At 42.9% G+C, this 26,938-nt stretch overlaps 1 long non-coding RNA gene across 3 annotated transcripts in view; it reads left to right on the forward strand.

Moving 5' to 3' along the window:
* LOC115163239 (uncharacterized) overlaps positions 1 to 26,938 on the forward strand; it is a 78,055-nt gene that overhangs the window by 27,867 nt on the left and 23,250 nt on the right. For all 3 annotated transcript variants that reach the window (XR_003869708.1, XR_003869707.1, XR_003869709.1), the window contains one exon: positions 14,388 to 14,465. This is a non-coding gene — a long non-coding RNA (uncharacterized LOC115163239). The remainder of the gene's footprint in view (positions 1 to 14,387; positions 14,466 to 26,938) is intronic.

Below are 26,938 nucleotides of genomic sequence, written 5' to 3' on the forward strand. Positions count from 1 at the left end.
TCTACTCCCACAATAATGAAACTATACTGTGGCATTACAGCTGTCATCTGAAGCTAGTATAATGTATTTTCAATCTCCTATATTTCAGCTTCAGAAATGTAAAATAGACCATCTAAGCAACTTTGTAACTCACCCTATCGTCTTAGTCAGCAGATTTAAAATTGATTAAATAATTATCAGGATTTTGGCGTATTCCTCCCCTGTAGTTCAGTATTAGATTTGTTTTTGTCAGGGTGCGTACTTGAGCTCCTACCAACTGGTGTTGATATGCAGCAGTCTGAAATTGATTAAACAGTCTTGAATGCCAGACAATAGTCTAACACTCAGGTTTGATTTTCTGAAATTACATTCTAGCAGATGCCAGATGTGACGATTTCCTGAAAGGCAACCAACACGTGCAATTCAAATGGTAATTCTAAATCATTATGGTATAAGTCAAGAAGCCTGATCATGGTTGCACATAATGGCACGGCAGATGAATCAGAGACTATTTCTGGAATCAATCATTTGGAAAATGATTTATTGTTTTATGTAGATTGGATGTGATTTGTTATCACGATTGCTGAGGCTTCCTAAAGAGAGCAATCTGAACTCTTTGGTTCTGAGGGGACCCCTGTTATATATACACTACTAAAACACTGGCAAATACATTTTCCATTTATTTTGTTGAGAAATGGTGTGATTATTTAGCCACAAAAAAAGTGTTTGGCAGAAAACTAAAGGAGACTAGAGAGAGACAGAGAGAGAGAGAGAAACTTTTGTACTTTACAAATTGAAAAGTACAATTAAATAGACATATTTTAAAGTAGTAAATTTAGCATAAAGCAAAAATCTTTACATTAGCGTATTCTTTTAACTCGCTGAATTTTGTAGGATTACTGTAGAAATCACCCCTTTAGAATTCTATAGTGTATAGTCAGTAAATTGTATACTTTCTTCATTATAGCCTCTGAGATTGTGAGAATACTTTAACCAAGAGATAATATTACATGTTATTTATAAAAGTGGACAGATTCATTCAGTTGCCAAATGTTCTTACCTAAAGTGTTAGTGTTCAGCGTTGTGGAATCTGCAGTGCAGAAGTGTGCTGTGAATAGAGTGTAGTATGTCTGACAGTCCAGGAGAGGGGGAAAGGATATCTTTATTCAGTGAATGAAAATCTCTCCGATGAACTGCACTTCTGATCGTCCCAGCTCTGAGTCCCAGTACAGCAGACCAGTACCCATTTTCACAAAGCTTCTCAGTTTAAGAGTGCTGGTCTAGGATCCGCTCCTCCCTGTCCATGTCATTTCATTTATTAAGGGCTTTTTGAATACAGGCCCAGATCTGAGAGAGACCTGGCTGATTTAATGGTAGAGGGGCTCTATCATAAAACAACTGTATCTTTGGCCAAGCAGTTTTTTTATGCATTTCTTAAATAACCTTTCTTAAATAAGAATTGTACATGAATTGTGAATGGCATATGTCTGCCTAGTATTAAGCCAAGATCATGTAGTAGCTAATAGTGAAAATTGCAATTTTGTTGCATGAGCCAATCATGTTTATTTAAGATCACGATCTAGAATTTATACTTAACACATTCTATTTCTATAATAATGATGCAAGGATTTTGTAAAGACAAAAGTGGTTTTAGTTTTTAAAGTTGAGATTATTCCATAGGAACTACTTACTGTACTATGTCTCTTCATTAGAAATTAAGCTATTAAGAAGGAAATCCTTATGGATTTTTTTTAACCAGATAATTGGTTTGATTTGTACAATGATTTACTAACAAATAGCATTACATTGTTTGTGATTTGGAATTAAATTGTACTGAAGAATGTTTGATGGAAAATATGTATTTTTTTTAAACTATGGTAAATGTAAATAGCAACATAAACAGCAATATCAGTAGCAACATCAGTAGTTTCTGGTTTTACCATAGGCTCCGGGGTTTCACAATTGTGAAGCCAAGCTAATTTTATGTAGAATCTCACTTTGTGAGTTTTACATTTAAAAAAATAAATAAATTCACTCTGCAGAATTTACCATTGTTGGAGTTCCCTTTCCATGTCTGTTTCTAGAGACACAGAGAAATATGCGTTTGATTACCAGACCTAAATCTGCTCCTTTCAGTTTTCCCCCAACTTTTCAACACATAAATTATTAACGTTAAATAAACCACACATCTTGCAAACGTTCAAAAATCTGTACTTGATCCCAGGCTTTAAATAATAAACACTCTGTCAGCCTGTTGCTTTTCTTCACAGATAATGTAAAGTTTGTGATGATTCAAAAACCCAGTTGAAGTAATAGGTAGTGTTGCATTGGTTCAGTGTTAGAGTAGAGTAGAGCAGAGCAGGACGAGACTGTATGGCACAAAGAGAGACGAGACGTTGATTTGTTCCCGTTTTGTAAGCCCCCTCATTCCCCCCTGCCCCCCCCCCCCCCCTCTCTCTCTCTCTCTCTCTCTCTCTCTCTTTCTCTCTCTCTCTCTCTCGCTCTCTCTCTCTCTCGCTCTCTCTCCTCTCTCTCTCTCGCTCTCTCTCTCGCTCTCTCTATCTCTCTCTCTCTCTCTCTCTCTCTCTCTCGCTCTCTCTCTCTCTTTCTCTCTCTCCCAAGCAGTGTAAACACACAGCTCCAGAGGAATGTTGGACTCTCTGACCTCACAGCAAACACTCTGGTGCAGTTCACTCGGTTCAGCCTAGCCGTGCAGTGCTCCGAGTGCAGCCAGCCCCTCTCCCCTCGCCTAGCCCCGTTCCTCTCTCTCCTCTCCCCTCGCCGCTCCTCTCCTATTTGAGCCAGTGAGAGACAGAGAGAGAGGGAATGAGGGAGAGAGAAACAGAGCAGCCAGATTCCTTCCTGCTCTCTCTCTCTCGCTCTCTCCGTGGCGGGCGAACCCCATTGTGTGCAGTGCCTGGCACACTGCAACCCCCCCCTCCCCAATGCCCTCTTCCCCCCCTCCCCTTTAACTGTCACTCCTCACAACTCCTTATTACATTCACACAGAGCCACACACACCACAGTAGCTTGCAGTTCCTGGAAATATGTTATACGGCACGGAGACGCAGGTAGTGTCCCTGCCTGGGCGGTTGGTTGTGCACTGAAAGGCAGCTGTAAAGCATTGAAAAGCAAAGGGTTACTGCCTTACTGGTGTTTGTATTTGCCTGTGATTTGGACCTCTCCCCATAGTGTTAGATTGCATAGCTTATCTTTCTGTGGCGCAGGACAAGCAGAAACTTTAAGCTGCTTCCTGACCATGCAGTCACCACCAGCGAACTGACAGACAGGAGTGGATCAGCTAAAGTTAGATCAAAGCCGACAGCATCTGTCAGTGTGTGTAAAGGCAGTGTAACATGAATGTTTGACCTCCTCTCTCTTTCTGGGCCAGCCAGACTGGGCTCAGTCATGTTTAGCAGATACCGCAAGCCACCCCTACACACATACTGTACATATACACAGACCAATGTGCACACATGCACGCTCGCACACGTGTGTACACACAGATATCTGCATGTACACATACACACCACACACACACACACACACACACACACACACACACACACACACACACACACACACACACACACACACACACAACTGCCGATGCTGGAGGGCTGATATTTAATGTGTCTGGGATGGGTGGGCAAGCTGTCAGGGCAGGGAGCACAGTGAGCCACGCATTCATTCTGCTGGGCTACCTCTCATACAATAGACAAATGTGGGTTTTTTCACTGAACCAAAAGTGTTTTCACTGTGGTTTCCTTAGGTACTGTCATGGCACAGTGGCTTATCCAGTGCTGTCATTTCATACACATCCCTATTTCACTGGAGCTTTCATTTTATGAACCTAATTTACCCTGGTATTTCGTTTTATGACACTACAGAGACATATGTTACAATTCTAGAATGCCTTTTATGATTCCTAATATCATTACCGCAGGTATGTCTACGTTATGCCGTCACCATATAAATCCTGTTTACAGGGTAGGCATGCACCCGAAGAATGACTGGATTATCTTGGCTGTTACATGTGCATCTTTAAATGCTCATCTCTGTCTATGGTTGCTTCCAAAACGGCATCTAATTTTCGTTTTAATGCACTATATAGGACATAGGGTGCCACTTGGGACGCATCCTCTGTCTATGGAGATGGCTGGGGAAGAGGGTGGGCGCCAAGCAGCTAGCTACAAGACTCGTCTCATTTCGTTAAGCTGAGTAAACGCAGCTCGGGAGTTTGGGAGCCGGAGATACCAGGGAAGAATTTCACCTGAACAAAGAGGCTGGTTGTGTTGGCGCTCCACCAGGGGCTTGATCTCTGTGAGCTGTAATTTAACAGAGAAAAGGACAGTGTTCAGTAGAGAGAGGGATGGAGGGAAGGAGGGAGGGATTCCCAGCTTTTCCCATCATTTGATTTTTCTCACATTATCTATTTCAATAAGCACAGCAACCCCATCTAAACAGTCATTTCAAGATGTCCGCCAGTTTTAGTTGCTCATAACTATGTGCTGTGTCAATATCAAATGGTATGTAATTATGTTTTTAGATTAGGATTGTTGCTGTCGTCGTGAACCTCACTGATCAGAACCCTAACCCTGTTTTATTGTATAGCGTTGAACCTGGTATGGTCCTCTCTGGAGAATCATTTGTTAACGGGGACAGAGGGGTTACTCTGTCCTCTGCTGGTGGGTGTTGGCTAGTGCAGCAGGTTCATGACCAGAAAGTGGCGTTCGGACTGGTGAAAGTGTTCGTTCAAGTCGTTTTAGCTTTAAGGTGGTGTTCCTTTTGATTGTTGTTACAGAGGGGAAATTATGATTGCTGCATTTGTCGTACATTTCCCTTAAGTTGCACTTTTGTTGCATGTTGAGTAAAAGTCAGCTACTTCACAGAAGTATAATAAATTCATACAAACATACCTTCATAAATATTCATGACATGGCTGTCATGGCTTTATCATTATAATGATCTGTGTCTATCTTCCTCCTCAAACCTTTAACACCTGGATTCCTTGTATTGTGGCTATGAGAATGAGAAGCACACCATTTAAAGTCAGTTATGTATATAAACACTGAGTATGAATATGTATGCCAATGTATATGAATGTGCCTATGTAATGCATATGTCTATGGGTGTGAATAGGTATGTGTACGTTTGAAGCCTATGCAGGCAGCCAGTGTCCGTAGACTAGGAGGAGGACTGATGGCCAGGCAAAGAGAACCAGATGGCTGGAAATATAGACTGCTAAATTATTCATCAGGTTTGGAGCCTTGGGATGAATGGGAAGCTAGCTAGAGTGGACGGTTTTATTAGCTAGGAGTCAGTGGAGGACTCAGAGAGAGAGAAGTGGTGGGGGAGTGGGTGGGCAGAGAGAAAGAGAGAGATTGAGGTGGGGGGAAGAGAGAGAGAGAGAGAGAGTGAGGGGAGGAAGAGATACTGTAAACAGTCTAGATACAAGTGGTTCTGCACTCATAGTTAAGCGTGCAGAAATTGAACATAATTCCCTTTTGATGCACTTTTCTCTCTGTGTTTATTCTGACCTTGAACTTAAGCATGAGAATAGCATGCTATTCACCCGCTATTCATTCGGCTTGGAGATGTAAGTAATGAAGGTGTGGTGGAGGTGTGTCTACAGATACACCATTTTCTGACCTTGACTCCGTTCTTGAATAATTCCACCACCTTTACTCGCAAGGTCGAGCAAACCTGCCGGTTCAAAGTCAAAAAGCATCGACTTAATTTCTCCTATAGAAATAACAGCATTCTCCACGCACTGTAATTTATACATTGATAAGAGCTATTGATAAGAGCTAGATTAATTAGTAATCCGTTTGGAGAAGGGAATTTTAAATACACATAGAAATTGTTTTAGATTATTTTTTCTTATGATCCCAGGAGACGAATGTGAAACCAGTCATATCGAAGTAAACTGAAAATGATATTAACATTAAATGTATTGTGGCCTCTTTTCTACAGTGAAGTAGGCTATAAATAGCTGTGCCATTATTCAGAATTGTAACTGTGTGCCATCATAATTTGCGTGGATGAAATTTGGAGACCCAAGCTATAGGCTTCTGTGGGGCTGAACCTGCTTTACAATTTGTACCATGTTAAATATTAGTCACCATCCGGAGCCACCGTCAGTTATACCCACATACATTTATAACTGTCACTTAGGTGTTAGTTTTCTTCAATTTGTAGTCTACATTTTGCATCATTCCATTCCGTTGATCTTTCTTTCCTCTGTCACGTCTGTGTTGTTCCTGAGGATCACTAACATTACTGGATCATATTAGGCTAATGGGACATGTAGCCTCTATGAATCATTATGGAACTCAGACCACAAGTAGCAGGTTAAACCTGAAGTCCAGCGCATGGTTCATGATGACTGGACCTTTGTCACACAGTTCCATGATTCGTGAGAATTAGGGTAGATTAATAGGACTATTGTTCAACACCTATTGTACACTTTTTTCCACCTTCCAATATTTCATGAAAAACTATACGTTCTAGAAACATTTAACAAGACTAGGCCAACAAAATAGGACATAGACACAACTTTTAACTTTTAAGATTAGAGTATTTTTAAATCTACCAGTTAGTGCTGAAACGAAGACAAAGATGCATAGATGGCATTCTTTCATTGATCCCTGTATTCGTAACCGGTTCTCTCTATGTATTCTAGTCTGTTGACATTTAAAGGGATGGCCTAAGATAAATGTACTAAAAAACTCCATGAGAAAATCTGTTGGTCAGTAAGTGGGAGGGTTTTCAGCAGTTTAATTAAATGTATTCAGTGCGTAAGGGAACCACACCTGCAAAGCTCATTACGCACCTGCATAAGGTATTAGACTGAGAAATGCCTAGGAAAGGCGTGCCTAGAAAAGGCGTACATTTCCTGAGTTGGAATCGGCCCCTTACTGTTTAGCATGTTGTCTACATTACTGTAAATGGGATGAGCATGATTACACACAATATTTCAAGAGAGGCCTATTACATGGTGTTTAAGTAAGATAGCGTTGCACTTTATTCATGCTACATTTTTGTTGCATGCTGCATCTGATGCATGACACATTAAGTGTATTATTATTTACCTTGGGCCCAATTCAGACGCCTTTCCTACGTATGGATTTCCTACACACTTCTAAATTGTTGGTATTCAGACTTACCTTATGCAGGTGCATGACAGGCTTTCCATGCATGGTTCGCTTACGAGCACTGAATACATTTAATTCAACTGCTGAAAACCCTCCCATTTGCTGGCCAACAGATTTTCTTGTGGAGTTTTCATTCAATGGGGTTTTTATTACATTTATCTAAATCCATCCATTTCAATTTGGTGTACCTTTTAATTAGAGTGAATAGAATATATGGAGAGATCAGTCCAGAATATTAGGGATCAATTGAAGGTGCTACATAGGTTTTATTTTTACTTTGTAATTTCAGAAAAGTTTCATTTTATATCTGCCGCTATGTAACGCTTGTCGTAAGAAGGAGAAGTGGACCAAAGCGCAGCGTGGTAAGTGTTCATGATAATTTATTTCAAGAAACACTCAAACAAGAATAACTAAAAGTAACAAAACGAAAGCGAACAGTTCCATCAGGCATAGATGCTAAACAGAAAATAACCCCCACAAACACAGGTGGAAAACAAGCTGCCTAAGTATGATTCCCAATCAGAGACAACGATAGACAGCTGCCTCTGATTGGGAACCACACTCGGCCCAAAAACAAAGAAACAAAAAACATAGACTTCCCCACCCGAGTCACACCCTGACCTGCCCAAACATAGAGAATAATAAGGATTTCTACGGTCAGGGCGTGACAGTACCCCCCCCCCCCCCCAAAGGTGCAGACCCCGGCCACAAACCTGAACCTATAGGGGAGGGTCCGGGTGGGCATCTCCTCTTGGTGGAGGCTCCGGTGCGGGACGCAGATCCCCTCTGCTTGGGGCTCCCCCCACTTTCGGGGAACCGGACAGTGGATCGTTGCTGGAGGCTCCGGACCCTGGATTGTTGCCGGAGGAAACGGACCGTAGATTGTCGCCGGAGGCTCTGGACTGGGTATCCCCGCTGGATGCTCTGGACTGCCGACCGTCGCTGGAGGCTCTGGGCTGCCGACCGTCGCTGGAGGCTCTGGACTGCCGACCGTTGCTGGAGGCTCTGGACTGCCGACCGTCGCTGGAGGCTCTGGACTGCCGACTGTCGCTGGAGGCTCTGGACTGCCGACTGTCGCTGGAGACTCTGGACTCTGGACCGTCGCTGGAGACTCTGGACTGTCGCTGGAGACTCTGGACTGGGGACCGTCGCTGGAGACTCTGGACTGGGGACCGCCGCTGGAGACTCTGGACTGGGGACCGTCGCTGGAGACTCTGGACTGGGGACCATCCCTGGAGACTCTGGACTGGGGACCGTCTCTGGAGGCTCCGGACTGGGGATCGTCGCTGCCGGCTCCGGACCGGGGACCATCGCTGCAGGCTCCGGACCGGGGACCGTCGCTGCAGGCTCCGTGCCATGGATCATCACTACAGGCTCCGCGCCATGGATCATCACTGCAGGCTTCGTGCCCTGGATCATCACTGGAGGTTCCGGGCCATGGATCATCACTGGAGGCTTTGTGCCATGGATTATCACTGGAGGCTCCGTGCCATGGATTATCACTGGAGGCTCTGGCCCATGGATTATCACTGGAGGCTTAGTGCCATGGATCATCACTACAGGCTCCGGCCCATGGATCATCACTGGAGGCTTCGTGCCATGGATTATCACTGGAGGCTCCGGGCCATGGACTATCACTGGAGGCTTCGTGCCATGGACCATCACTACAGGCTCCGGGCCATGGATCATCACTGGCGGCTTCGTGCCATGGATCATCACTACAGGCTCCGGGCCATGGATCATCACTGGAGGCTTCATGCCATGGATCATCACTGGAGGCTTCGGACCATGGATCATAACTGGAGGCTTCGTACGTGGAGCCGGAACAGGTCTCACCGGACTGGGGAGACGCACTGGAGGCCGGGTGCGTGGAGCAGGCACAGGGCGTACCAGGCTGGAGAGACGCACTGGAGACCGGGTGCGCGGAGCTGGCACAGGATATACTGGGCCGTGGAGGCGCACTGGAGGTCTGGAGCGTAGGGCTGGCACAACCCATCCTGGCTGGATGCTCACTTTAGCCCGGCAAGTGCGGGCCGCTGGCACAGGACGAACTGGGCTGTGAAGGCGCACTGGCGACACAGTGCGTAGAACTGGCGCAGGATATCCTTGACCGAGGAGGCGTACTGGAGACCAGGAGCGCTGAGCCGGCACAATCCATCCTGTCTGAATGCCCACTCTAGCACGGCAAATGCGGGGCGCAGGCACAGAACGCACCGGGCTATGAATGCGCACTGGAGATACAGTGCGCATCACCGCATAACACGGTGCCTGACTGGTCACACGCTCCCCACGGTAAGCACGGGGAGTTGGCTCAGGTCTAGACTCTGACTCCGCCAATCTCCCTGTGTGCCCCCCCCCCTTCCACCCTCGCTGCTTCCACCTGTTCCCATTGGAGGCGATCCCATCCGGCCTGGATCTCCTCCCACATCCAGGATCCTTTGCCGTCCAGGATGTCCTCCCATGTCCACTCCTCCTGGCCACGCTGCTTGGTCCGTTTTTGGTGGGAGGTTCTGTAACGCTCATCGTAAGAAGGAGAAGTGGACCAAAGCGCAGCGTGGTAAGCGTTCATGATAATTTATTTCAAGAAACACTCAAACAAGAATAACCAAAACACTCAAACAAGAATAGCCAAAAGTAACAAAACGAAAGCGAACAGTTCCGTCAGGCATAGACGCTAAACAGAAAATAACCTCCCACAAACACAGGTGGAAAACAGGCTGCCTAAGTATGATTCCCAATCAGAGACAACGACAATAGACAGCTGCTTCTGATTGGGAACCACACTCGGCCCAAAAACAAAGAAACAAAAAACATAAATTTCCTCACCCGAGTCACACCCTGACCTAACCAAACATAAAGAATAATAAGGATCTCTATGGTCAGGGCGTGACACGCTAGTAGTGTAATTATATATTTTACAGTATTACTTATGTGCCAGTGTTGTGGCTGGCTGTGATATTCATTTGCGTATGGATTTCTTCGGCCGGAGCAGCATCTGTCTAGTGGAAATCATTCATTTCCTGATTGCAAAAATTCTACACTGTTCGCTCAATTTCAGTTTAGTGTAGGGAATCATTGTATCATCTAAATCTCTGTGAAATATCTTTTCAATAACAGAAAAAAAGTAACTTTCATTTTTGGTCCACCAGCTTCAAATAGCTGTAAAAATGATATTTGTTCTTATTGAAAATATATTTCACAGTCATATTTTTGAGGGGGATCTTCACCCCAAATGAATAGTGGGGGAATAGCATGCTATTCTCATGCTTAAGTTCAAGGTCAGAATATGCTTAGAGAGAAAAGTACATAAAAAGGGAATTACATTCCATTTGCGTGCACTTAACTCGGGTCGGAATTCCCCCCCTTGTGAATGACTTACAGTGACTTCAAGAAGTATTCACACCCCTTAACTTTTTCCACATTTTGTTGTGTTACTGCCTCACTGATCTACACACAATACCCCATAATGTGAAAGTGGAATTTTGTTTGTAGACATTTTTTTTTATTAATAAAAAATGTAAAGCTGAAATGTCTTGAGTCAATAAGTATTCAACTCCTTTGTTATGGCAAGCCAAAATAAGTTCAGGAGTAAAAATGTGCTTAACAAATCGTATTTTTTCAATTTTACCTTTATTTAACTGGGAAAGTCAGTTAAGAACAAATTCTTATTTACAATGACTGCCTACTGGCAAACACTGGGTTAACTGCATTGTTCAGGGGCAGAACGACAGATTTTTACCTTGTCAGCTCGGGGATTCAATCCAGCAACCTTTCGGTTACTGGCCCAACGCTCTAACCACTAGGTTACCTGCCGCCCCCACACATAATAAGTTGCAAGGAATCATTCCATGTTCAAAAATAGTGGTCAATACACCCAGTCCTTACAAAGATACAGACGTCCTTCCTAACTCAGTTGCTGGAGAGGAAGGAAACTGCTCAGGGATTTCACCATGAGGCCAATGATGATTTTAAAACAGTTACAGAGTTTAATGATATGAGAAATCATTGTAGTTACTCCACAGTACTAACCTATATGACAGAGTGAAACGAAGGATGCCTGTACATAATAAAATATTCCAAAACATGCATCCTGTTTGCAACAAGGCACGTAAGTAATACTGCAAAAATGTGGAAAATAAATGTACTTTTTGTCTTGAATGCAAAGCGTTATGTTTGGGGCAAATCCAACACAACACATCACTGAGTACCACTCTTCATATTTTCAAGCATGGTGGCATCATGTTATGGGTATGCTTGTTATTGGCACGGACTAGGGAGTTTTTTTATGATAAAAATAAATGGAATACAGATATAAGCAAAGGCAAAATCAGAGTTTGATTGAGAAGTTTTAAAATAATAATGGTTCAATATTGTACATGCGCCGAATAGTGTAGACTTTACTGTGAAATGCTTGCTTATGAGCACTTTCCAACGATACAGAGTAAAACAATTATAAGAAAAGAAAAATAGTAACACAAGAGGAATAAAATATACAAGAATGGAGCTATATACACACACTCACACACACTAACATAGACAAACAGACACACACACACACACACACTCATTCACTCTCTCACTCACTTACTCACTCCTCTGTGGAAGGCTCAGGAGAAATAGAGCAGAGAGGAAGCTTCGACCCTTCACCGAGCAAGGGCTGTCTGGTGTCATGGCAACCAGTGTGGATTACCCCATCCTCCCTCCATCAGGAAGAGAGAGAGCATGAGAGAGAGATAGATGGTGGGGTTGGGGTACAGGTATGTTTGCATTAGCCGCTATCTTATTATAGATCAAATATATATATTTTTGTACCCCTTTTTCGCCCCAATTTTGGAAGTTACAGTCTTGTCCCATCGCTGCAACTCCCGTATGGACTTGGGAGAGGCGAAGGTCGAGAGCCTTGCGTCCTCCAAAACACGAACCCGCCAAGCCACACTGCTTCTTGACCCGGAAGCCTGCCGCACCAATGTGTCGGAGGAAACACTGTACAGCTGGCGACTGTAGTCAGCGTGCATGTACCCGGCCCGCCACAGGAGTCGCTAGAGCGCAATGGGACAAGGATATCCCAGCCAGCCAAACCCTCCCCTAACGCTGGGCCAATTGTGCGCGACACAGCCTGGGATCGAACCAGGGTCTGTAATGACACCTCTAGCACTGCGATGCAGTCACTCCGGAGGCCCTGGATCAAATATATTTTAGAATGTAAATATATCTAGTAGGATATCTAGTAGAAATCTTTAATAGAAGAGATGCTGAGGAGAAACAGGGGTGGAAGGTTGGCAAGAGGTTGAGAGAGGCGGGCGGGCGACAGACAGAGCGACAAAGAGAAAGGAGGGAGAACGAAATGGAACGATACGAGGAGTCGGGAATGAGGAAAGGCAAGGAAGATAGGACAAGAGGGAGGGAGGGTGGTGTGGAGTGGCGAAAGAGAGGCAGAGAGGAGGGTGGGACATTGGGTTATTTGAGGACACACAAAGAAAGCTTCTCTCATACTGACATCTCTCAAAGCTCCCCTGATGACTGCAGTACACCCCAGCATCAGACTGGAGCCATCCTAACCCTCCGTCCCGCCATCCTAACCCTCAGTCCTTCAGTCCACCCCACCCACAACATGGGACAGGGGTTGTGTCTGAAATGGAACCCTATTCCCTAGCCTATGTGCTGTAGCATACTTATTTTAGGGCTCTGGTCAAAAGCATTGCGATATAGGGAATAGGGTGTCGTTTAGGATACACTTAGGTTGACAAGCTGTGATACCAGTGGGAACCTACAAAACACACACATTCCCTGTTTACCCTACAGTCAGAATAACGTCATTACCTGCTCTGGTGTTCATAACCATTTCCTATTACCTTACATCTTACACCAACGGCTGTGTCTTCTACACCAGGCAGAGGATCGTTCTACCGTTGACAGTCAATCCGTGTCTGAGTCATGACCAGGGCGCACATAATTACACAACACCACTATAGACATTAACTCAAAGTACATGGCATTAACTGCTCCTTTGATGACCTGTGTTACCAGGTAGGCTGGGAGGGAACACGCAGAGGCTACCAGTAAAGCAGAGAGGCTGTCTAGTGGAAGACTAGCGGTGTAGTGCATGGCTATTGGCTAATGGGTGCCCAGAAGGAGGCTCACTGTAATAGCTCTCTGGTTACACCACCGCTACTTGGAATGCAAGGTCATAATTAAGACCTTTTATTACAAAAGGCTTTAAAATTAGAACAGAATCCACTCCAATAAAAGCAACCGCTGGCTAATTTGGAGAGAGAGGTTTTTTTTCCCTGTGTTTTTTGAATCGGTGCCCAGAATAGACCACTCGTCTTGAGAAATGCAAAGAAAAAAAAACGTTCAAAATGAGAATTTCCCCTTTGAAAGATTCCCAGATTTTACAGGCATTATGCGACATGCCAGGAATGAGCGGAATTGCATTTTTATTTGGGTTGTAATTGTTACAATAAAGATAATGGCCGTAAAACACTACTTGTTTCCACTCTATTCTGCATCATGGCTGCCTAATGTAGTCGATAATCTAGTGTGTCATGCAACAATCATTTACAACAATGATTATTGTTCACTCTCAGTCAATGTGAAGATCATATTTTAAACCAGCATTTGTTTTTCCCTCTATTAAAATTAGTGTGCTGTGTAAACCACCATCTCTCTGCATGTGATTCAGCAGTTCTGTACATTGACTGATACTAGTGAAGCATCAGATACTGCTCATCTATCTTAGATCCTTCATGCCATATACACTGAGTATACCAAAAATTAGGAACACCTTCCTAATATTGAGTTACACCCCCTTTTGCCCTCAGAACAGCCTCAATATGTCAGGGCATGGACTCTACAAGGTGATGACTCCAATGCTTCCCACAGTTGTGTCAAGTTGGCTGGTGTCCTTTGGGTGGTGGACCATTCTTGATACACACGTGAAAATGTTGACCTTGAAAAATCAGCAGTGTTGCAGTTCTTGACACAAACCTTTGCGCCTGGCACCTACTGTCCATACCCCCTTCAAAGGCACTTAACTCTTTTTGTCTTGCCCATTCCCTCTCTGAATGGCACACATACACAATATATGTTTCAATTGTCTCAAGGCTTGCAAATCCTTCTTTAACCTGTCTCCTCCCCTTCATCTACACAGATTGAAGTGTAAAGATCAGGTGTTCCTAATGTTTTGTATACTCAGTGTATGTCAACATAGTGGCATGATGATAAGATATTGGAGTTTTTCATGTTTTTCAGGAACCAGAGACAGTATCCATAGAAGCCAATGAGTGGAAGAGAGCAGCCTCAAATGATCATTAACTCCACTTCTGGACTGTGAGTAGAGTATTCTCAGCTGGGTCGTTCCACGAAAAGAGTGCCTTTTGCATCCCTTTGATATTTTAAGTAGAAATTGTGCACCAATATTGAATTTAAAAGCCTGCTATATTAAGTGCCCTGGAGAATTCAATTAATCTGATTTTTTTTTATATAATTAAAGAATTCTGCACTTATCATTAACATAACCCACTTAACCCCAACATTTCTTAAAGATTTCACCATCATTGTAAAGCCCTGTTTTTTTTGTTGCTTTGACAAAGTCATTTCAGAAGAGTATTATTGATTTCATGTGATTAGTGATCCATTTACATCTGTCCCTCATTTTAAGGTCAACCCTGTTAGTGAACTGAACTCTCTTTTTAATATGTTGAAACTATTCCTTTTAAATATGTTTTTTCAAAAGAAACATTCAAATAGTTAAATCATAGTGTGAAAGCAGGTGAGCTGGTTCTACTTTTTTGGACCATTATCTGGTGTTTTGTGGTGGAAAACCGAGCGGGTCAAGCATAGCACCTCAACCCTGTTACCCATAGATAGACAGGCTAAAAATGTTTTAACAATTGCGATTTTTTTGTGAAGTTTGCATTCAATTGCTACTCCCTGTTGCACACAACAACTTCCATTCCCCCTGTCAAAAAGGGGATTTTGGGCTGATTTAAGATGAAATCATCAACCCTGTTACTTTATTTCAATTAACCTCTCGAGATGGGAAAACGTGTTTTTATTACGTTGAAGGTGCTCTTTATGACAGAATGTTCAAATTTGGTGAAGTCAAAAGTTGCTTTTGACCAAGTTACACTACTCAAAAGGCACTGAATTGGTGGAACGATCCAGCTACTTTTACCACGACTACTTTTACCTGTAGTATCTGTATTGGAGCAGTTCTTGGAGCTAGCCACCCTGCTGGAATGTACCTTGAATGGTCTACTGAGATGGAGGAGATGGTAAACAAACACAGTGAAGGGTCTGGGCCTCCTCCCTCAGCTCTGTTCAGCTACTGCAGCTTTTCCCTCTCTATGGTCATTAGCCTATACATACATCAGCTGACCTGCGAACAGATGCATTTACATAAGTATTCAGATCCCAACCGGCCGTGATTGGGAGTCCCATAGGACGGCCCAGTATCATCCGGGTTTGGCCGGTGTAGGCCGTCATTGTAAAAAATTCTTGCCTAGTTAAATAAAGGTGATTCTTTTTAAACAAAAATCATTTAAAAAACGAAATGTACTCCGTACTCTGTTAAAGCACCGTTGGCAGTGATTACAGCCTCGAGTCTTCTTGGGTATGACGCTACAAGCTTGGCACAGCTGTATTTGGGGAGTTTCTCCCATTCTTCTCTGCAGATCCTCTCAAGCTCTTGTCAGGTTGGATGGGGAGTGACAATGCACAGCTTTTTCAGGTCTCCAGACATGTTTGATCGGGTTCAAGTCCGTGCTCTGGCTGCGCCACTCAAGGACATTCAGAGACTTGTCCCAAAGCCACTCCTGCGTTGTCTTGGCTGTGTGCTTAGGGTTGTTGTCCTGTTGGAAGGTAAATCTTCGCCCCAAACCTTTGCCCTGCCCCAGTCCTGAGCGCTCTGAAGCATGTTTTCATCAAGGATCTCTCTGTACTTTGCTCCATTCATCTTTCCCTCAATCCTGACTAGTCTCCCAGTCCCTGCCGCTGAAAAACATCCCCTCAGCATGATGCTGCCACCACCATGCTTCACTGTAGGGATGGTGCCAAAATGTGTGCAAAGCTGTCATCAAGACAAAGGGTGGCTACTTTGAAGAATCTCAAATATAAAATATATTTTAACACTTTTTTGGTTACTACATGATTCCATATGTGTTATTTCATATGTAAAAAATAGTCAAATAAAGAAAAACCCTTGAATAAGTAGGTGTGTCAAAATGTTGACTGGTACTGTATTTTCAAAGAAACGTGGATCATCATTATTTGGTCCAGAAAGGTTAATGAGACATATCTGTTTAAGGTCCAATGACATATTTAAAATCATCCATCTACCTTGCAGATCAGTTTGGACAATGTGCACATTCCGATCAAAATGACTGTTAATTAATATCATCACCCTTTCTGAATTTCTTTGCCCATGGGAGAAGTATATTTCACCCCCCCAGTCCTTTTTCCACACAACTTAATGAGTTGAATGAGTTTCCTGTAAACAAAATATATTATATTCTTTCTCTTAAAGCCAGGTAAATATTGCTTGTCTTTTCTTATTATCTGCTAAGCCATTACAATTATAACTGGCTATATTTATTTCACCAATTACCATAATGAGATACAAGTTTCAGATCTATTTATCATAATATATGTTTGTAAATTTACCGTTGAAAAGTACCATAATGATTGCGTGTCCATATAGCTGTACCATGATATTTTTATTGCTACTATGTAACCCTCCAATTGTTCTCCAATATTCCACCCGCTAAAGCCCCTCCCCATCCCAAGTTGGGTTGTCATCCCAGTGACCGGCAGGCCACCCACATCCCCCCAGATCCCTAGGCCCCCAGAGAGGCCAGGACCCATTATTTGAAAAGAGAACACGATGCCACCCACAGAACAGAAGCAGATCAACCGCCAAAAGCATTTCCAATGCTCTCACCTCAATTTTCTTTATATATAGATATTAAAAAACTATATATATTCAAAAATATTGCGTAACTTAATCCCCATCATTAACAATTAATATGCGTAATAATGTCGATAGATCATGCAAAGGATTGTTACCGATAACCAGGATTGCCATTGCGTTACATTTTTGTCATCCTATATTGTCCCTAACATCATTACTCCCTAGCAACAGATGTGGAATACACACACATACTCTTACACACTCAACCCTTTTCCTTACAATCAGCTCAGATGCCCAACGGTTGTTACATCCCAGAGCCCAACTCAAGAAAGGACTTGATTTACAAATGCATATACAGTTTCAGCTGTTTGAGAAAGCATGCAAGATTTAGCAAAATTTTCAAAAATGGGGAGATTTGATTAACCAATGTCAAGTCCTAGTTGATGGAGATCAGATACACTCCCTTCCCCTGAAACACACTGGTCCCCCATTGTGACCATTTCCCCAAGCATCTCTGTGCAGTCAGACCTTTGATTATTTTGTGCCACCAGGGTCACAATAATATGCCCCCTGAAGGAAAATCTTAACACTACAGCATACAATGACATTCTAGATGATTCTGTGCTTCCTACTTTGTGGCAACAATTTGGGGAAGACCCTTTCCTGTTTCAGCATGACAATGCCCCAGTGCACAAAGTGAGGTCCATAAAGAAATGGTTTGTTGAGATCGGTGTGGAAGAACTTGACTGGCCTGCACAGAGCCCTGACCTCAACCCCATCAAACACCTTTGGGATGAATTGGAACACCAACTGCGAGCCAGGCTTAATCGCCCAACAAAATCCCTGTACCAACACACATAATACTAACCCCAGCAGAGTCTGCCTGCTGCCCATGACAGCAGCAAATGGACCACTCCTATACCTTTCATTTTTATCATTTCAAATGCAGTCTGTTTATTGTTTTTGGCAAAAAAACAGCCTCAAGTACATGTTGTCTACAACACTTGCAACCACAGACATCCATTACAATTCTTTGTAAATGAACAATGTAATGAGCAGATGAAAGCTTGAAAGGATTTGACTGAGTGAGCGTGGCAAACAATCCCAGGCATTAACCTGGTGCAGAGGAGGAGGAGTCATTGCAAGGTTAAAGCCCAGCAGCACGTCGTAGAAAGAGAGAGAAGTGGTATAAGGACCCGATGCCAGGAATACATTTTGAGGACAGCAGAAAAGGCCAAGTTCCTCTAGCAAATTGCTTTGGGGTTACAGAGATAATGCTGAAAGCTTTAAGCTGAGGGTTTTTCAGTCTGGGGCCTGGAGCCTCTGTCTACTGCAGCTCATAGCTACCGCAGCTGCTAGAAATAGAGAGACAGAGAGAGAGCGTGAGAGAGAGAGGGAGAGAGAGAGAGACAGAATCTTGGATGTTGTCCCTGATCCAAGCCAGGATAGGCGACGTGGGGTGTAGGGTACGTCAGACCAGCCTGGCATAAACTGTCTGTATCCGACAACACACCACTAGAGCTGATGTGGGGTTTCGGGGTGGGGGCAGGGTGTTTTGAAGAGGAAGGGGTTGGCTATGCGCGTGTGTGTGTGTGTGTGTGTGTGTGTGTGTGTGTGTGTGTGTGTGTGTGTGTGTGTGTGTGTGTGTGTGTGTGTGTTTGTGTGCAGCAATGCCATGCCCTCCCCAGCTCTGCTGGCTCCAGAAGGTTTGCCGTGCCCAACGCCGAGGGAGCTGCCAGTGCTGAGCTGTCTGGCACTTCTCCCCTCTGCAGGGCATTGATTAAGTGACACAAAACAGCACAGCACAGCGCTACTGCCTCACCTGCCATTAGCTGAGCCAGTGCCTGCCAATGCCCACACATGAGTCAGGGAATATTGGCGTGGTTCAAGACAGACTATCAGCCAATAGGAGCTGTCTGTGTTTTGTGTCAGAGAGAGGGGGGAAAGAGTGGGAGAGAGAAAGAGAGAGAAAAATAGAGGGGGGAGTGGGGGGAGAAAGAGAGTGGGGGAATGAGAGAGAGAAGGGGAGAGAATGAAAAGAGAGAGGAAGAGAGAAAGGGATTGAGAGAGAGTCTTTGAAATGGTGACAGAGATGAGCTGGTTACAGGGAGACATGGCTCTGCGGTTGTTTGGAGATGAAATATACGATGGCACGTTTGAATATTTGAATATTTTCGAGAGGCTTTAATGAACCTGTCAAAGTGAAAAAATGGTTATTGAAACCTAGTAATGAGAGAAGTTAAGCACCAAACGCTTCATGCATAACTGTTGTGGATAGTTACGGCTGATATGACGGCGAACCTCTACAAAGCAGCGATATCTAGGCTGCAACAATAGATAATTAAACAAAGGAACAACTATGATTAGAGCTCGTTGTCTTATTGGGGTTAACATACAACTGTACTGAAACAGAGCAGTTCTGAGCATGTTTCAGATGAATGATTTTACTATGGGAACAGCTGTTGACTTGCCACCAGTGCATTTCCGTGTGTGTGTGTGCGTGTGTGTGTGTGTGTGTGTGTGTGTGTGTGTGTGTGTGTGTGTGTGTGTGTGTGTGTTCAAGCGCCTGCCTGTGTGAGGGCTGTCAGAGGATCTGATCATCTGTCATTAACCAGTAAGAGCTGGTGATCTTCCATTGCCTCTTAAAACAAGATTGTCTGCATTTTTGTTTTTTGACAGAGGATGCGGTTGTCATTTCTACTCTAAATTCTAATACCCAATACAGTCATTGTTTTATTGGTTTATGTGGCAAACAACTTGGTATGCTGAGGTCAGGGAAACATTATTAATTCAGCTAATAATGGCATAGCTGCTGCTACTTATTATCTATGCATAGTCACTTTACCTCTACCTACATGTACATATTACCTCAATTACCTTGACTAACCTGTGCCCCCCGCACATTGACTCTGTACCGGTACCCCCTGTATAAAGCCTCATTACTGTTATTTTATTGTTGCTCTTTAATTATTATAATTTGTTCTATTTTCTTTATTTTTATTAATTGTTTACTTCAGTTTATTTGCTAAATACTGTCTTAACACTTATTTTTTTATTAAAACTGCATTGTTGGTTAAAGGCTTGTAAGGAAGCATTTCACCTTAAGGTCTACACCTGTTGTATTCGGCGCATGTGACACATCAAATTTGAATTGATTTGAGTAGATTGCTTGAATGTGCGGCATGTCTAGCGTGTACATTACCTACCAAAGGTAGGGAAAGGAATAGTAGAGACCATGACCTGAAACATTGTAGACACTGGTAGTGTAATGTTAGGTAGACCAGGGTTCTGAAACTTTTTGGGGCCGGGGACCCCTTTTGTGATAGCAAATTCATCAGCGACCCCCTCATAATCAGAACACAGCTCGAGTGGGATAAAAATAGCATACAAGGAGTTATACTATGACTTTGGCAGTGCATGGCCGGACAAACCAAGTCTTTGGCCCTGGGAAGGAACATGTTAAAGGCCCTCCCTTTGGCATCAGAGAGAAATGTTGTAGTTTTCAAGCAAATTTTCTGCAATTCTACTAATTTTGTCATGGGGCAGAGAGACTTTTTGTTGTTATAGCTTTTAAGCTAATATCCTGCAATTCTACACATTTTGCCATGAGGCAGAGCAAAATAAATGCAGTATTAAAGCTTCAATAACATTGCATTTATTTAAAAAAAATGTAAAATAAACGTTTTAAGGGGAATATAAGAAGTATTGAGTTGAACAATTGATTATTGGTGGAGTACTGGGGATACCAATATCCCTGTGAGGCTTCCAGGCCAATGTTGCCCAGGGTTAAACACATCAATTGTAGATTAAAGGAGCTATATGTCATATTTTTGCATTGTAATTTCAGCAGAGGTCCTGAATGTATTTACAGTAGTACTGGAATGATAGTGTTTCATACATTTTGGGGGGAGGAAATATTGTGAAACAGTATCATTCCACTATTACTGTATACAGTATATTAAGGGCATTTTCTGAAATTACAATACAAAACAATTACATATAGCTCCTTTAATATCATTACATTGTATTGTATTACAACCTCTAAACGTATTCCTTGGATCCCTTGGCCAAAATGTGTTTAATCTGTTGTTGTTAGTAATATTCATACAAAAGAAATGTAAGTATAATTTTATATATACAGTTGAAGTCGGAAGTTTACATACACTTAGGTTGGCGTCATTAAAACTCGTTTTTCAACCACTCCACAAACTTCACAAAGATTATTTCACTGTTTCACAATTCCAGTGGGTCAGAAGTTTACATACACTAAATTGACTGTGGCTTTAAACAGCTTGGAAAATTCCAGAAAATGATGTCATGGCTTTAGAAGCTTCTGATAGGCTAATTGACATACTCTGAGTCAATTGGAGGTGTACCTGTGGATGTTTCAAGGCCTACCTTCAAACTCAGTGCCTCTTTGCTTGACATCATGGGAAAATCAAAAGAAATTAGCCAATATCTCATAAAAAAATTGTAGACCTCCACAAGTCTGGTTCATCCTTGGGAGCAATTTCGAAATGCCTGAAAGTACCACGTTCATCTGTGCAAACAATAGTACGCAAGTATAAACGCCATGGGACCACGCAGCCATCATACCGCTCAGGAAGGAAACGCGTTCTGTCTCCTAGAGATGAACGTACTTTGGTGCGAAAAGTGCAACTTAATCACAGAACAACAGCAAAGGACCTTGTGAAGATGCTGGAGGAAACAGGTACAAAAGTATCTATATCCACAGTAAAACGAGTCCTATATCGACATATCCTGAAAGGCCGCTCAGCAAGGAAGAAGCCACCGCTCCAAAACCGCCATAAAAAAACAGACTACGGTTTGCAACTGCACATGGGGACAAAGATCATACTTTTTGGAGAAACGTCCTCTAGTCTGATGAAATAAAAATAGAACTGTTTGGCCATAATGACCATCGTTATGTTTGGAGGAAAAAGGGGGAGGCTTGCAAGCCGAAGAACACGATCCCAACCGTGAAGCACCCCGGGTGGCAGCATCATGTTGTGGGGGTGGTTTGCTGCAGGAGGGACTGGTGCACTTCAGAAAATAGATGGCATCATGAGGCAGGAAAATTATGTGGATATATTGAAGCAACATCTCAAGACATCAGTCAGAAAGTTAAAACTTGGTCGCAAATGGGTCTTCCAAATGGATAATGACCCCAAGCATACAAAGTTTTGGCAAAATGGCTTATGGACAACAAAGTCCTGAAACTGAAAAAGCGTGTGCGAGCAAGGATGCCTACAAACCTGACTTAGTTACACCAGCTCTGTCAGGAGGAATGGGCCAAAATTCACCTAACTTATTGTGTGAAGCTTGTGGAAGGCTACCCAAAACGTTTGACCCGAAAGTTAAACAATTTAAAGGCAATGCTACCAAATACAAATTGCGTGTATGTAAACTTCTGACCCACTGGTAATGTGATGAAAGAAATAAAAGCTTTAAAAAAATAATTCTCTCAACTATTATTTTGACATTTCACATTCTTCAGTCTTCTTTTTACTAGGATTAAATTTCAGGAAAAACTGAGTTTAAATGTATTTGGCTAAGGTGTATGTAAACTTCCGACTTCAACTGTATATATATACAGTACCAGTCAAAAGTTTGGACACACCTACTCATTCAAGGGTTTTTCTTTATTTGTACTATTTTCTACATTGCAGAATAATAGTCAAGACATCAAAACTATGAAATAACACATATGGAATCATATAGTAACCATAAAAGTGTTAAACAAATCAAAATATATTTTAGATTTTAGATTCTTGAAAGTAGTCACCCTTTGCCTTGATGAAAGCTTTGCACACTCTTGGCATTCTCTCAACCAGCTTCACCTGGAATGCTTTTCCAACAGTCTTGAAGGAGCTCCCACATATTCTGGGCACTTGTTGGCTGTTTTTCCATCACTCTGCGGTCCAACTCATCCCAAACCATCTCATTAGGGTTGAGGTTGGGTGATTGTGGAGGCCAGGTTATCTGATGCAGCACTCCATCACTCTCCTTCTTGGTCAAATAGCTCTTACACAGCCTAAAGGTTTGTTGGGTAATTTTCCTGTTGAAAAACAAATGATGGCGTATTGATGAGATGTTGTATCGCTGCAGAATGCTGTGGTAGCCATGCAGGTGTGCCTTGAATTCTAAATAAATCACAGACAGTGTCACCAGCAAAGCACCCCCACACCATCATACCTCCTCCTCCATGCTTCACGGTGGGACCCACACACGCGGAGATCATCCGTTGACCTACTTTGCATCTCACAAAGACACTGCGGTTCGAACCAAAAATCTAGAATTTGGACTGATTCCCAATGGTCTCTTCTTCTTATTGGTGTCCTTTAGTAGTAGTTTATTTGCAGCAATTCAACCATGAAGGCCTGATTCACGCAGTCTGAACAGTTGATGTTGAAATGTGTCTGTTACTTGAACTCTGTGAAGCATTTATTTGGTCTGCAATTTCTGAGGCTGGTAACTCTAACGAACTTATCCTCTGCAGCAGAGGTAACTCTGGGTCTTCCTTTCCTGTGGCAGTCCTCATGAGAGCCAGTTTCATCACAGCACTTGATGGTTTTTGCGGCTGCAATTGAAGAAACTCTCAAAGTTCTTGACATTTTTCGGATTGACTGACCTTCATGTGTTAAAGTAATGATGGAATGTTGTTTCTCTTTGCTTATTTGAACTGTTCTTGCCATAATATGGACTTGGTCTTTTACTAAATACAGCAATCTTCTGTATACCACCCCTACCATGTCACAACACAACTGATTGACTCAAACGCATTAAGAAAGAAAATGAATTCCTCAAATTAACTTTTAAGAAGGCTCACCTGTTAATTGAAATCCATTCCAGGTGACTACCTCATGAAGCTGGTTGAGAGAATGCCAAGAGTGTGCAAAGCTCTCATGAAGGCAAAAGGCGACTACTATAATGCCCTGGCCATAGAGAGGGGTTTTTGTTCTTTATTTTGGTTAGGCCAGGGTGTTACATTGGGTGGGCGTTCTATGTTCATTTTTCTATGTTTTTGTATTTCTTTGTTTTGGGTCGTGTGTGGCTCCCAATCAGGCACAGCTGTAGTTCGTTGTTGCTGATTGGGAGTCACACATAAGGAGCCTGTTTTTCCTTTGGGTTTTGTGGGGGATTGTTTTTGTTTAGTGTTTTGCACCTGACAGGCCTGTTTGGCTGTCGGTTTTCTTGTTTTGTTGTATAGTGTTCTTACGTTTATTAAAATTCCTGAAGATGAACACTAACTCCGCTGCACCTTGGTCTACTTCCACAGACAGCCGTTACAACTACTTTGAAGAATCTCAAATATAAAACCTACTTTGATTTGTTTAACACTTTTTTGGGTTACTACATGATTCCATATGTGTTATTTCATAGTTTTGATGTCTTCACTAATATTCTATGTAGAAAATAGTAAAAGTAAAAAAATACCCTGGAATAAGTAGGTGTGTCCAAAATTTTGACTCGTACTGTACACTACCGTTCAGAAGTTTGTAGTCACTTAGAAATGTCCTTGTTTTTGAAAGAAAAGCAATTTTTTTGCCCATTTAAAATAACATCGAATTGATCAGAAATACAGTGTAGACATTGTTAATGTTGTAAATTACTATTGTAGCTTATGGAACATCTACATAGGTGTACAGAGGCCCATTATCAGCAACCACCATTCCTGTGTTCCAGTGGCATGTTGTGTTAGGTAATCCAAGTTGATCATTTTAAAAGGCTAATTGATCATTAGAAAACCCTTTTGCAATTATGTTAGCACAGCTGAAAACTGTTGTTCTGATTAAAGAAGCAATAAAACTAGCCTTCTTTAGACTGGTTGAGTATCTGGAGCATCAGCATTTGAGGGTTCAATTGCAGGCTCAAAATTGCTAGAAACAAAGACCTTTCTTCTGAAACTCATCAGTCTATTATTGTTCTGGGAAATGAAGGTTATTCCATGCAAGAAACTGAAGATCTCGTACAACGCTGTGTACTACTCCCTTCGCAGAACAGCGCAAACTGGCTCTGACCAGAATAGAAAGAGGAGTGGGAGGCCCCGGTGCACAACTGAGCAAGAGGACAAGTACATTAGAGTGTCTAGTTTGAGAAACAGACGCCTCACAAGTCCTCAACTGGCAGCTTCATTAAATAGTACATGCAAAACACCAGTGAGAATCCCTGACGTAGGCCATCCCTTTAAACTGTAATTTAGAGTCCAAAGACGCAGAGACCGATAGTCTGTCGCCCATTGTAACATAGCTACACTGCCCTGGAGAAATTGCTTCGAAAAGTATGAAAGCTAATTGTCCAATATTCTAGAACACTGCTGTGCAGACACGTACACATTTTTGGAATCTGATAAGCGCTTAAGTCCGACCCGGGATTTTAATCCCCAACAACAACGACACTTTGTGCTCCTGAAGCTAGCATGCTAACCATTACCCTACCAAAACCATGGTCTTGGTTGGTGAGGACACACTACCGGGTGTTAACTAATATGCTAAACACTACCGCACCGTTCCTAGCGCACACAGCTAACTACTTCACTTCTACTTAACTAGCACGTTGATGAAACAGAATCATCTACCCATGATTGATAGCAGTAATCTTGATTTCTTCTGTATGTACTGAAGAATAGTTTTTTTTCATTATTAGACTCTGTTAGCTCGCTGAGCTCAAGCCTAGGCATTAGTTTGGGGTGTGAACACAAGTCTCAGACTCAGTCTCAGTTACTTATCACACTACCGTGGCTCACCGAATCACCTTCATTATTACACTCATACTAGTTTTCACCGCTCTGAAAATGGAATTCGACTTCACTGAATGATGCAAGCATTTGTCTCGCTACAATTTACGGTTGATTACTGTCGTACCCGGTAGTGGAGCATTAGGATTTTCCAACTGCTGATTAGTCACGGCCCTCCATGTCTCTTAATTTTCTCATAGCCCTTTGAGTTTGAAGAATTCTCTCATCCAGCCTTTGATCTTATCTATTCAATTAGTCGTTAGCCTACCCTCCCTCCCTTTCCTGACCTCACCTCCCCTCCCTTCTCCTCCCTTTCCCTCCCTCTACCTCTCTTCCCCTCCTCTCTCCACAGACCCTGCCTGCCTGCCAGAGTATTATGAACTAGATATCTGCTGGATCCTCTAAGGATGTGACCCGCACTTCTTTATAAAAGGATTTTCCATTATGTCCTGTAGCTGTGTGTGTGCGTGCTTGAGTACTGTAAGTGTGTGTTAGAGAGAGACGGTGATGGAGGGTGAAACAGGGTGAGAGAGCAATAGATGGACAGAGGGAGGCATATCTGTCCTAACTGTTCATGATCTGATACTGACACAACCAGCTGAAACGCATCCCTGTATGAAACATTAGAACCACATACAGTGTGTGGTAGGTACAGTGTTAGAACTCGCTTCCATTTATACAGTACAGAAAAAAAACAGATTTAACTGTACGGTAATCCTGACCAAGAACTAGCATGAAACATTATATTGAAGAAAAGCGATATTTACACACACACACACACACACACACACACACACACACACACACACACACACACACACAGTGGGAGCAGGTTCTAACAGCCCCTGGCAGGTCCTGTGCCTCGACCCTGCTCCTCTAGTTGGGAGCGGTGAGGTTGCTGCAGAAGGAACAATGGAGCTCTTTGTGCTGTCGGCTCTCTGGCTCTGAGAGAGAGAGAGAGAAAGCTGCAAAATGTCTTCCCCAGATGAAACTGCATATTGTTTCCCAGTGAGAGTTGCTCAGTTTTCTCTGTCTGTCCCCTTGCACACCACTCATACCCACCAGGCCTTAGCACAGCCTCTGCCTGGCTGCGCTGCATTTTGTCAGACCCACTGGCCTTCCCCTCATCTGCCTCTGCCCCGCACCAATTATGTT

The sequence above is a fragment of the Salmo trutta genome, chromosome 26, assembly GCF_901001165.1.
Source record: "Salmo trutta chromosome 26, fSalTru1.1, whole genome shotgun sequence".
Classification (NCBI taxonomy): domain Eukaryota; kingdom Metazoa; phylum Chordata; class Actinopteri; order Salmoniformes; family Salmonidae; genus Salmo; species Salmo trutta.